Below are 13,807 nucleotides of genomic sequence, written 5' to 3' on the forward strand. Positions count from 1 at the left end.
ACAAATAACAAGAGATCTATGGATTAACTGATAGTTATGGATAGATGGATGGATAGATAAATAGATAGATAGATAGATAGATAGATAGATAGATAGATAGATAGATAGACAGACAGACAGACAGACAGTGTCTTAGTTAGGATTTCTATTGTTTTAGTGAAATACCATGACCATAAAACAAGTTGAGGAGGAAATATTTTATTCAGTTTACGTTTCCACATTATTGTTCACCATTAAAAGAAGTCAGGGTAGGAGTTCAAACGGGCCAGGAACCTGAAGGCAGGAGCTGATGTAGATAGAGGTCTTACAGGGGTGCTGCTTACTGGCTTGCCTCCCCTGGCTTGCTCGGTCTGCTTTCTTATAGAACCCAGGGCCACCAGCTCAGGGATGGCACCACCCACCATGGGCTGGGCCCTCCCCCATTGATCACTAAATGAGAAAATGCCCTACAGCTGGATCTCATGGAGGCATTTCCTCAGCTGAGGCTCCTTCCTCTCTGATGACTCTAGCTTGTGTCAGGTTGACACACAAAGTCAGCCAGTACAGAAAAATAGATAGATAGATAGATAGATAGATAGATAGATAGATAGATAGATAGATAGATAGATAGATAGATAGACAGACAGACAGACAAACAGCAAAACATAATCAAATTGATTGGGGAGTCGAAACAACCGAAATTGAGAACAAAAAGCTCCATTGAGGTAGTCAACTGGAGTTCTCCATAGAGTCTCCAGCAGTGAAGTCTCCCTTTAGGTGAGGCTTCTGAGTAAAAGAACAAAGAGCGACACAGGGCTAACATCATTGAATTGGGTGCTCGCAAAATCCAGCACAACCTGACTGGATTCTAGATTGAGTTTTCTCTCCACGGATGAGGATCTCGTGGTTGAATTTTTTGACTTCTCTTTCCCACTGTAGACACTTACATATCGTGGAATAAACAACAGCAACCTCTGTTGGAGATCATCTCACTCCTAGCTCTACTCAGAGACACAGCGATTTTAATACCCTCAGCTGCTTGCAGTTTTTCCCTCTCCCCATGACAGAGCAGTGGACCAGCCTGACTCAAGAGGAGGCAAGATTGGAGGGCACTTGACATGACTTGCGTGGATCTGAAGTTGGGGAAAGGCAGCCCCAAGTCCCAGTTTCTCAGTGGCTTCCAACAGTACACGACAATTTACCAATACAATACAGGTCACACTCAGAGTTTGAATAACTGACCTCGATGTGATCCTCAGCATCTCTGTATAGGCCTGTTTCATTTCTGATACCATGAAGCTATGTTGTTTTTTTTTTCCATAGAAGTAGCTCAAAGTAGTCAGGTGGTCCCTGCTGATGCTCATCCTCACTCCACAGACAATGAACACTTGACTTTGATTTGGTGTGGAGAATAGGCAAAACTAGGCTGCTGGTATTTTTAGTTAATAAGAGGACACCAAAGAAATGCACCCAGCGACTTCAAAGAACTTGACTTATGGTAGGCAGCCATAGTTGGCACACCATGTGGAGTTAGGAATGTTCAAATAAACAAGTGCTCAAGATCTGTTCAAATCAGCTGTACAAAAGGTTACTCTTGCCCAGGGCAGCCCACTCACCCCAGAAATACCATTGTTGGTGTGCACTAAGGGTGCCAGATGTTCTTATTTCTTCAAGATGCCCCTGCTGACCTAATGACCTAGCAAGTGCATTCCACCAGTGTTGACAAGCCCTGTTCCGCCAGCAATGGAAGAATAGATAGGTGCATTTTAAGCCAGAAGTTACATTCCGAACCATTCATATGTCCTTGGTCCTACTGGGGAGGATTATAAAGTTGTAAGGAAATTTAGGCTAGAAGCCTAATAAATGCTATGAAGAACCAAGATATCCACTCACTCATAAAGGTGAGTGGATATGTGATCATATCATTGTACTCATTCCTATCGCTGTCAAGGCTTGTATTTTTAGGATGTAATAAGTCTTTCCTCAGGAGCATATTAAATATTTTTCAACTATAGTCAAAAAATACAGGGCAGCTTTGAAAAGTTGTTTTCAGGCTCCTGCATGATGCTTTAAAAGCTGAGGTGTATGCTACTATATAAAGCTAAGTGAATAGTTATGAGCATAGCATTTTATTTTGATCAGAGTACATTGTCGATTGATTGACTAAATGTGATCAGTCAAATTCAGTGCCAGACAGAATGCTGTTTTCTTGAAGCATTAGACTTTAATGATACGTTGTTTATACCTTAATCAGTCTTAACAATTACTACTATGGATCAGGAATAAGCACTTCAAATGTTTTAAAAATCCAGCTCCAATGCGCTGTAAAGCACTGAATTTGCTATTGTATTTTTATGAAGAGGAGCATGTTGTGGTTGTAAAACCAACAGGGAGTCCTTTTCAGTATCGACTGCAGATCCAGGGGTGGGTGTTCTTTTAGCTTAGAAAAATGAGAGGAGGAAAAAGAACACACCTGCCATTCCTGGAAGGTCTTCCAAAATTATCCATGGGAAATGAAAAAGGATTCCCCAGAAAAATACACCAAGCTCTCAGCTAGCATGTGCTATGGGCTACTGTACAAGCCTTGTGAAGGTGCTGGGAGACAGGGAAAGGTGTCAAAGTCAAGGAGCTGGAAGGACGCACTGGATGGGCCAGACACGTCTACTGCTGAGATGAGTGAGTCTACTGTGATGCTCTTGCAGACTCGTGACTAGAGTTTATGGGAATGCAGAGTAGGGGGCTCAGACCAATGTAAGGGTCAAGCAAGGCAGGGCAAAGTCAAAAAGAGAATGCTGTCCTGGCAGACAAGTATGGGAGGGGCTGGGGAGATAGCTCAGGTGTTAAAGTGCTTGCTGGGCAAGCCAAAGGACCTGAGTTTGATCTCCAAGTACTCAAAACAAACAAACTGGGCGTGGGGCTCGAGAGGTGGCAGGGCAGTTACGAGTCCATACTCCTCTTGCAGGGGTTCAGTTCCCAGTACCCATGTTGGGAGGCTTGTAACCACTTGCAAATCCAGCTCCAGGGGGATTGTATAACACCTTCCCCCAATAAAAATGGATCTTCAAAAGAAATGCACCTTTAATCCCAGCACTGAGAAGGCAGAGGCAGGAGGATCCACGGGATTTGCTGGTCAGCCAATTTAGCTGGATTAGTGAGCTCTAGTTTCAGGGAGACCCCCCTGTCTCACAAAATAATGTGGGAGGCAGTTAAGGAAGACACCCAGTGTTGACCTCTGACCTCCGCATGCATGCTTAGACATCCACACCCTCGCAAACTTGGAAGCACACACACACAAACATGAAGACACACATGTGGCATCCTTGCTTTCATACACAGGAAGGATGGGGCAGCACAATGAAGGGTGCCTCTGTACCACATGTGAGACAGGGTTAAACTAATGCTCAGAACACACGTTTGTTGTTTTAAGCATGAAAGCAAGGTTGCATTATAATCTTTTGCTTCCTGGGCAATTTGCTTTTATGTGTATGAGTCTTTCATGTTGAGAGTAGAGCTATTCCACACGGGGTACAGCATAAGTTGATTGATGTCTAGCTTGTCCAGGGTCATTGGGGATGAGAACAATGAAAGTTCACCGTTCTCTTGAAATATTAAAAGTCCCCTGTTCTCTTTCCATATAAACAGTCAGGATTAGCATTATGATGCGCAGAAGGGTTTTTTTTTTTTCTTGGACCAACCATAAACAGTAACTCAAGATCTCAATGTTTCTTTTTAAAGAGAAGGCAATCTGAGGTCTGCAGCCAGACTCTTTCCTCTCCAGCCTTCAAACACCTGAGTCTGGTTCATTTTCGTCTCCTCTTTACTCTATGCCATGAATGTTGGCTTCATCATCCTGACCTTCTTCCATGAATCTCTAATTACAAACGAGTGTTCCCCAAGAAAGAGGAAGAACTAGGTTGTAAAAAGGAGGACGAAAATAGCAGTCCTTTTTCTGCCTTCCCACCATTTTGGTACCAGCTTTTCTTCTTTTCTTTCCTGTTCTCTTCTTCCGTTCTCCTCTCCTCCCCCCTCCCCCTCTCTTTTCTTTTTTTCCTTTCTTTCTTTCTTTCTTTTTTTTTTTTTTTTTGAGGCCAAGGCTTCTGTACTGAACTTGAATTCCCCACACAACCAAAGACAACCTCAAGCTCCTGATCCCCCACACTGCTTTCTGCGTGTTTGGATTACTGGTCTCCACCTCTACACCCGGTTTTATGCTATGCTAGAATTTTGTTTTTGCTAAACAAGCACTCTGTCGACCGAGCTCCATCTCTAGTCCTTTAGAGGGTCTTACAGACTGTCTCATTCCATCCTCACCAGTGAGCTTTCTGCCAGTTATGTCTTTTTGGATTCCCCCTTCCCCCAATTAGCCTCCCTTCATGGCAGTGGTGTATCTGAGTTTCAGAAATCAATACTTGCCAACATCATTTTCTATCATGGGAGACTTTGAATGTCATGGACTAACTAACAAAACTTGGCTGAGATACTGATTTGAGGCCATCTGGTACTTATCAGTCTAAAAGTGGGTTTGAGCAAGGTTTTCTGGTGAGCATCACTAGACATTTGTACTCGCTGTATCTGACAGAGTCTTCGACAGCCAGGTAAAAGAAGTGCTTTAAGGAGGGCCTGGGATTTGATAGATATCAAACAGAGAGGACTGAAAAGACCCAACGAGGGTACTTGTTTTCTTTCCCTTCCCAATTTAGAATGAGTTAAGACAGGCTGTGGAGGCGAGTGGATGGGGATGTAAACTTTGTCTTCTTTTCCAGTCAAATGTGCATAAGACTGGATGGCTTGAGTCCAAGACGTCAGGGGCTTTATTACTTCCCCTCCTCCATTGATTATAACCAAATAATACAGTATGAGAAGTTCTCATTGATAGATGGGAATCATGTACCCCAGTTTGGGTGGCTGGAAGGATTCTAGGGAGTCCTACCACACGTGGAAAATGGGATTGTTGCATTATCAAAACTATACCTAGAATTATAGAGCCATTCTGCCAACGGTATGATAGACACAGAAGAGTATGGACTGTGTTTTCAGACCTCACTTCTGCCATTTTAGTATCTTTAACCCAGGAAAGATTATTTGAAATGATTTTCAGCCTTTATTTCTTCATCTACCAAATGGAAATGCTATTATGTAGTCTCTGAGTTATTTGAATGTAGCAGCACAGAGTGTACTTACTAAAGGTTGGCTTCCTTTCCTCTTGTCTGTATCTTTCTGCTCCCACATTCCTTATCACAAGGCGTGACCTGGTGACAGATTTTATTGACTGAAAGCTCTAGAACTTTTTTGGCAAGTGAAATGAAAATGGCTAACACCTTAATGTGCTTATGAAGCACAAAGGTCTAAATCAGAGCTCATAATGAAAGTAGCCTGCATCTTAAAAATTTCTTATTTTTTAAACCCTTACCAAGAAGCTAATTGCATTTAATAGCTGCTGGGAAAGGAGAAATCTATTTACTTCAGTCGATTGGCAGGCCATGTACCTAGGAATAGCTGGCTAACACGAAGGAGATGGTTCCATATTTTTTGGATGTGCTTTTTTGTTTGTTTATTTTGGTATTTTCTGTCTTATTGTCTTTTGTTTTGATTTTTTGTTATTTTCTTTTTGCTATAGAGAAAAATTATGATGAAGTTGGGTGGGTAGGGAGGTTGGAGAGGATCTAGGAGAAGTTAAAGGAGGGGGAAGAATATGATCAAAATATATTGTATGGAAACTTTTTTAAACAAGAAAAGACTTGACAAATAATGTTATCAGCCACCTCTTCACTTTTAAGAATGTCATATCAAGTTTAATATTTGAGTAATATACTATACATGTATGTCCTTACTCTCTGAACCTCTTCTTGATACTTTAAAAAAATCACATATAAATGTTTCTTGTCATAAGCAATGCTACAATAACTAATCATTTTTCTTGGGGTGTAAATCTTTACTTGGGACCTTTTATTAGAACCATCAAAAGCTCAAGGGATATGAACATTTTAACACTCATTATAGTCTGCCACATTTCCTGTGGTCAATATCTGGAAGTGGCTAAGTGACAATTGTATTGGGCTATATTCTGACTACTTTATGTTGTCAGCTCTTTTAATCTTGATTTAACTTATGTTCTTTGGAAAGTCCCTTCCAGTTTGAAACTTTCCAGGGACAGTGGCATGAGGCCATCACCTAGAAAGGAAACAGAACAAGAGATTTCCTGGGTAAGTGATGAAAAACAGAAAGGGAACTTATGTGGGTAAGTGATGTCACTCTTCAGTTGGGCAGAGCATTTAGAGCTGAAGTTCTACAGCAGTTTGGAGCTTTTAGCACTAAAGGTACATGGTTGGTCTTGCTACCAGCTGGCAGTTGTCGGGCACACTTTGGACAGCAGATATCGGGGATAGTTGTGCTGCACATAAAATAGCTAGGTTCCAGATGACTGCACATGCTTATTCAGAGCACCTTTAAAGCTATTTGAGTTTGGCACAAGTGGATATTGGTCTTAGTTTACAACATGGGAGGTTATTTTAGTCCAATGTATGGGGGGGGGTCATTGCTGCCCCATTTGTGTGATAGCCAAATAGGACCATGTCCATTCATTCAGCTTTCCCATTGTTGTAATAGAGTGCTAGAGAATTTGAATGAGCGTCTTATGGCAGCCAATCTAAAATTCCTGATTTAGTTCGATGCTTCTCCAAGCCAGCCAAGTCCAATCTAATCCCCTACTTCTGTACTCTTCATTTGACTCCAAATGCCAGGCAAAAATAAACCCATGAAATCAGTTCTCAAATTTCATTACTTTGTGGATGACAAAGTTGTAATCCAGCCAGGCACAAAGTGTTCCCCAAGATCACACAGCTCATTGCGAAAAAGGGACTTGACCCCAAATCATGGTTCCTGCATTTTGCCTCATTTTATGTGAACGTCTTCCTCCCTCTCACACCATTCAACCCTTGTGCATGAATTTGTCGGGCATGACTCTACTTTTTACTAATTTTTAATGGAGCAAAGCCTAAAACTAAAGATCTCTCTCCTTCTATACCCAAATGGTAGCTTTGGGCAGATTTCTGCATGTGCCCCCACTCCTGGCCATCTGTGTCTGAATGTCCTGCAAACAATCACAGAGGAGAGGCTTGCGCCATGATGCATTTCCTCTTTATCTTACAATGAGGGATCTTATCTACACAAAGGTATTAGTTCCCTAGCTAGATGAAAGCTTATCTCTGCCAAATAGTTTCCCATGTTAGATCTTGATGCACTTTCTTGCAAGAACTCTTAAAATATTTTAGTAAATACCAAATGGAGCTAGTACAGATTAAAGAAATATCATAGTGCCCCCTAAGGAATATTTTAGCATCGGATAATAAACTTGCTGACTCAATTTTGGAACATATTGCCTCTGGACTGGAGACAGAATAGGAAGTCTTCTTGTTGGCAGCCATAGGAGCCATTTGTGGTTTCTTTATATTGTTACTTTTATTGGGCTGCGGATTATTTTTTTCAGATAATGGAGCTTTATTTTTGCTCTTTGTCTGGGATTAAATTTCCACAATACTGGGACATCTGTATCTTTGGGGGAAGGCTGCTGACTGCAAGAGTGAAGAACTCGAACTCCAGTTTCACAGGGAACCACCTGTCCCTGGTTAACTTGCAGGTCTATGAGTTTCATCAACATCTTCGTTCTCGGTCCCTTTAGTTGTCCTCTCTGCACTCCCCTTCCCAGAAACAAAAGGTGAGGAGAAGAGATAGAGCGCTGCTGTTGATTAAAGGAAGGGCTGATTGGAAGATAATGTTATGTAGACTACAGCAAAGGAAAATTTCACTATTTCCCACATTCTCACACAGTTAAGAAGCTTGATGCTTAAACCTGTCTAGAATCCTCTATTGTTGATAGAGGTTAGATTGCTTTCTGGTCATCCCCAATTCCCATCCTGCAGAGACAGTGGTGCATAGACAAAGAGTTTCTAGTCTTCTTTCTATGTAGCACGTCATGTATATGTCAACTAAGACTGCAGGGTTTTAGTCCTCCCCACAGTATTTTGGCAGTGAGGATGGAAACTAATCTTTGCTGCTTTGTATCCAGAATTGTACAATCAAGAATTCAGAAATCAGAGTGCTTTTTGGATTGGAGACAGAAGACATCATTTTGTTAAACAATGAGTTGGGAGTTTGTTTTAAATAAGATGGAAAAATCTACTTATCATTTCCTCAAACCTTAAAAGTATGGATCTCCACGTGGAGACAGGGAGAGAAAATGGCTGGAAGAAAACTGAGGAGCTTGGATAGCCATGAGAGAGAGATACTAGAAGATTCTACAAGCTCCTTGTATTCTAAGTGATCTTCTGTTACTTAGGTGCCTGAGCTAGGAGAGTCACACTTGGACTTCCCCACTGAGATGTCTCCATGTTGCCCGCAGAAAAAGAATCTATCCAAGATTGAGCCAAGTATATGTAGAAATTTAATAATCATAAAAATATTATAGATTATCATTTCAGGATGTAGCTCCATGCTGGAGAGCTTGCCTAGTGTGTACAAGGCTCTGAGTTTGATCCTTAGCAGCAATGAGAGGAGAGAGAGGGTAAAGAAGAGAGAAAGAGAGAATGTTATAGGTCCTCAATTAGTATTTTTGAAAGAAGGAATTAACAGGTTAGCCCGAGAAAACAATATATTCATGACTACACAGTTTGTTCAAAGGGAAATATGGGGCTGGAGAGATGGCTCATCAGTTAAGAGCACTGGCTGCTCTTGCAGAAGGCCCAAGTTTGATTCTAGTTCCAGGGAACCCAATTCTCTCTTTTGACCTTTTCGGATACAAGGTGCACAAGAAGTGCACAGAAATAAAGTAAAATAAATAAATCTGCAAAATGTTTTTCTTTAAAAAGAGAAGTACAAGTGGCCTGCCTCATATACATGAAAACCCTAATATAGTGCCTGCTGCTCCGTTGATGAAAAGAAAAATATGTACGCACACATACAGAGTATATGTTCAATACGTTTAGTTATTCTTATATTAACAATGCTTAGTAGTCCTTGTTAAATTGATCATATCATCCAAACCAATTGTCAAATTGAAAGAGTGTGGTGATAGCAATTTCTGCCATTTTAAATTACTCTTAAGCCACTTAGTGTTTAATGAAATGGGTGCTGTTTTTACAGGTGCTTCCAAGTGACGACAAAAGATGATTTAGTTGAAAGTAAGCCAGTTACTATAAGAAATGAAAGAAATAATGCTTTGCCCCAATGATATTAATATATATTATATATATGTACATATATATATTTGTGCTTTAGAGAGATTACCATTAAGCTTGTTTTTTCTAAGTTACACACATACACTTCAAAAGTTTTTAGGCAGGTTAGTTTTTTTTTATGTTTTTCTTCAGCAATTAATTCTTCTGTGTGTTTATAATGAGGGAAAAATATAAATGTACAAACAGGACATTTGTTAGTATATATAATACTCTAATAGCAGATTAGATGGGAAAAGTATAGAGCTTCAAAACTGCTCTGGAGAGTAGCAAAATTACCGAACCTAGAGAAGACACTGACTAGCAGTGTATATTTTCAGGAAAAAAAAAAAAAGAAAGAAAAGAAAGAAAAAAAGATGTCTAGATAATTATGTTGATGATTTTCTTTAAGCTTTGAAGACCCATAATTTCCGTAAAGGAAACAGTCAGAAATGTGGTTAGAGGTTTATATACAATAACATTCATGATAAGCCAGCAATGCCATGCACATACAACACACAAAACACCATAGCCAGCACTAGGAGGATGGCCCAAGAGGATGATGAGAGCCTAGGACAGTAACAATTCTGCTTGCTTCTCTTACATAATGTTGGAGAATGATAGTCCCTCATGCAGATACTTAGAATAATTCACTTTCTTGAGCTATTATGGTCTGATTGATACATTTGATGCGTTCTTTTGAAAACTCACAAGACAGTTCCCTGAAAGAATTGTGAGCACATTTATTACAGCTTTCTCATGTGACGTTAGATCCCCCAGACAGCATGGTGGGAGGGGGACGAACATTCAGGAATGGATAGCCATCAAATCTGGAAGAAACGGTGGGGAAATGGAAGCTACTTTGCCACACTCACAGAGAGAGACGTAGCACTCGCCCTGTCCTGGGAAAATGTTTTTAAACACATGGCTTCCATATGGGAGTAATTTCCATCTCCTAATTAAGATCAGATTTATAAATAAAAGTAGGGGAAGGAAGTCAGCCTGACAAGGGTATGATACCAAAAGCCAGGGCTAAGTGCGAAGTCTTTGAAGGATGGAAAATGAAAGTAGTTGGGTTTTGGAAGGAAGTGGTTTAACAGGCCTTGTTTTGTCTTGGTTATTTAGGACTCATTATAGGAGCATTGCCTGAGTCTCATTAGGGATTTAGTTCTGTCATGTTTATATATAGAGAGAAGACCACCCCTCCGAATTGGCAGTACCCCTGTTGTAGGTTAGGAAAATTCACCCTTAACCTCTTAAGATATATTGCTTATGTTCTAGAAGCTTCCTTGCTTGACTCTTGAACAATAAGATTTTAAATGATACAAGGCTAAACATTTTGCAAACATTTTCAACTGAGAATTATGAAATGAAAAGAACAGAAGAGGAGGAATAGCTTTGGATTTCTGTGCTTTACTGGGCACTGGTAATCGAAACCATGCAGGAAAAAAAAAAGATGTAAAAGCGAACAATTTCACTGCTGACTTGAAGCGCATTTGCTGTGTTCCTGATGAAGTTTGTTCAGGGATTTTATGCAGTTTTTCACAGACTAGTTTATCTTATTTCTACTGAAGTCACACGACAAATAGTCTAATTTTAATTAGAGAGAGAGAATATGATCTAGTTGAGTTCTCAATACTTTTAGTAATTATTTATGTTTCGGTGTTGCACATAAAAATCCACAAACCAGAACATAAGGACACAATCAGCCTATTAGTGTGTAACAAAAACAGTAAATGTGATTTTCTTAAAGTGCATTTGAGGTTGGTGTTACTGTCTTGAAGCTGAGAAAACACAATTTACATTTGCTCTTTTAACTGAGTTTCCAGAGAGACGAGACATTAAAAAACAGGACTACTTGCTTTCAACACACACACACACACACCCCTCTCTGTATGGATATATATGGGTACATATACACACTCATGGGAATTATAGAATTAAAAGTACGCATTTAAGTTTGGGTGAATGGGCAATTAGTTGTTCACAGTGTTATATTGATATTCTTTATCCAATTTTCAACATGAAAGACTTTTAGAATGGAAATTGCATTTTAGAATTGCCAGAAGCACCTCTAGAATGAATACGAAATTTTCCTTTAGTCCTTTCCTCACTGTAAAGTAATAGGATGTGTGTGGCTTTGCAAAGCCTCCCTGGCTCCTATTCAGAATTTTCAAATGAATCCATATAGTGAATACAAAACACTGTGTGTGTGTGTGTGTGTGTGTGTGTGTGTGTGTGTGTGTGTGTGTGTGTTCATGTTTGCATGTATCTGTGTAGTTGCATTTTGGAGAGGTAAATTGCTGTTTTCTTGTTGAATGGATTACATTGCAATGCTAGAGTCAGGAAGAATGAAAATGAGACGGCCGATTACTCAGGGCAATGCTACTGAGTAAACTTGACGGTGAGAACCCAGCATGTTAGCCAGTGGCTCCATAACTGCCCGCACCTCTAGTTACCATTCCTCATCCCAGCCACATTCTCTCTTCTCTGCAGCCCTAATTCCAAAATCCGAGAGGGAAATTTAACAGTTACAGTATGGAAAAGGATATTTATTTTCTAGTGGTGAACTTTAAGCCCTGAATAGACGTAAACTCCAGCCAAGTCTCCCCATAAGGTTCTCTGATGGGTGAATTCAACCCAAAGAAGATCCACACTTTGCCAATGACCAGGGCAAAGCAATACTAAACAACCCTGCCTCCCAGCTCAAGATGCCCACATTTTGGGAGCATGCTAGTGAAAATTGAGCCAAGCATCTCTTTGTGATTCATCTCCTTGCGGTAGGTTGTGTAGGGCTACCAGATCTGCTACCGAGGCAGGGTTGGGAAAAGTTACTTAAACTAGGAACTTTTGAAAGAGTTCATTGAGTACTGCCTGCGCAGTGGAGCCATCTGATATGATGCGAACTTCACCCTTGATCTCTTAAGAGGTAACTTTAGCAGTCTTTTGGGCTGAAAACGGCCTCTTTCCAGATGGTGCCTCACACACCTAATGACCCTGGTGTCCCTCGTGTGCTTCCCTTGTTTCATGTCTGCATCACACTCTTCAGATTGGTTGTAAATCTGTAGCTTCAAGTTGCACTCAATGTCACGGGGCTTCCTGGTTTCATTTAGGTGTGTAGAGGGGAATTTGTCCTTCCAGTCTTTGAAGCTGAACGAATGGAGTTTGACCTTCCACACCATGTAAAACCAGAACATCTGAAAGCCCGAGGCTCTATAAGAGACATTCACCGGAGAGAAAGAGAGAAAAATCCTTTGTTCTCATGACTCGTTAATTCTAATTTGATGCATAAACATATTCTTTGACCATACCAAATTCATTTGTCCTGAAGACAGGCAGGTGGCTACATATAGGTAAAGATATTAATGAATCTCTTATGTGTAGTGTCAATGACTATATGGTTACACTTGGTATTTTCCATTGTGAAACATCTTTCAATCAAGATCTATTAAACACCGGCTGTATGACAGACATTGTGGACTGGTTCTGGAGATTCCACGTGGGAAAAGCAGAAATGTCTTTATGCAGTTTCCATAATTAGCTCTCCAAAAACACACTCTTATCAAAGGTACTGAAAATTTCTGGACTCTGGATTCTCCTCTATGTGTATTTACAAATGTATGTTTTTAATATGAGGGGATTTTTTTATGAGCATGATGTTTAGATACAGAAAAGTGCCCAAATCAAGAATACAGCTTGGAGAATTTTTACCAAGTAAACATATCCATAAAATAAGCAGCCAGACCAAACAGCAGAATGTTACAGGTCCCCTGGGATCTTGGTGTTTTTCTTCGTGTTTGAAGTTCCTTGTTATAATTCCAGTTGACCTTCTCAACTACTTTTCCTGACTTCTGACATCATATTCTAATTTTGCCTTGTTCTGAAGTTTATAGGTATGAATCTGCCTTCATTTGTTCAATTTTATGCTTATTTGATGCCTCTGAGTTGTTGCATATGGTTAGGTTTATTTATTATACTGTTAAATTACATTATAATCCTTTTATCTAATCTGTTCTTACATATTTGTGGAAAGTGGTCCTGATGTTGATATTTCCTGGTTGGGGCTATTAAGATTCCTGCATGCATCTTCTGGTGAACATTTCTACTGGGAATACACTTAGGAGTGGAATTGTTAGGTCAAAAGTTGCTCATGTATTCATCTGAGCTACATGTCAACAAGTATTTTTTTTTAAGTGTTTGCACTAAATTGTAGTCCCGGCAGCCATGTATGAAGCCTGCCAGTCACTCCATGCTTTTGCCAAGCTCAGCATTATACATTCTTTCCCTTTCATATGTATTTTTAAGTAAAAAAAAATCCAATTGTCACTGGGGCTTTGGGTGAGCAATGAGACATCATAAAGTTTACAGCAAGTATTAATCTGTTAGACTTAAATCTGTGCCCACAATTCAGGATGGCATCGTATTGAATTACCGTCTCTGCTGAGCTGTTAATGAAATGAAAACCACTGTTTATACTAGAAAACCTGAAGATGTTTCTTTTACTTTGGGGTTGAGCTTTTGTTAAGCCGGCAGTGGCCAACCAGCTCCCCCCACTGCAAAAGGATCTAATAAGGAAAAGTAATATACAGATCCCTTGTTTGAATTTCAAAATGAAAATG

The 13,807-nt window shown here is 40.1% G+C and overlaps 1 protein-coding gene across 1 annotated transcript in view; it reads left to right on the forward strand.

Annotated features, from left to right (window-relative positions):
• The window catches only part of Pir (pirin), an 89,056-nt gene that overhangs the window by 40,696 nt on the left and 34,553 nt on the right, over nucleotides 1–13,807 (forward strand). The window lies entirely within an intron of this gene.

This window comes from Alexandromys fortis, unplaced genomic scaffold (genome assembly GCF_014885135.2).
Source record: "Alexandromys fortis isolate MF-2015 unplaced genomic scaffold, M_Fortis_MF-2015_v1.1 scaffold_120, whole genome shotgun sequence".
Classification (NCBI taxonomy): Eukaryota; Metazoa; Chordata; class Mammalia; order Rodentia; family Cricetidae; genus Alexandromys; species Alexandromys fortis.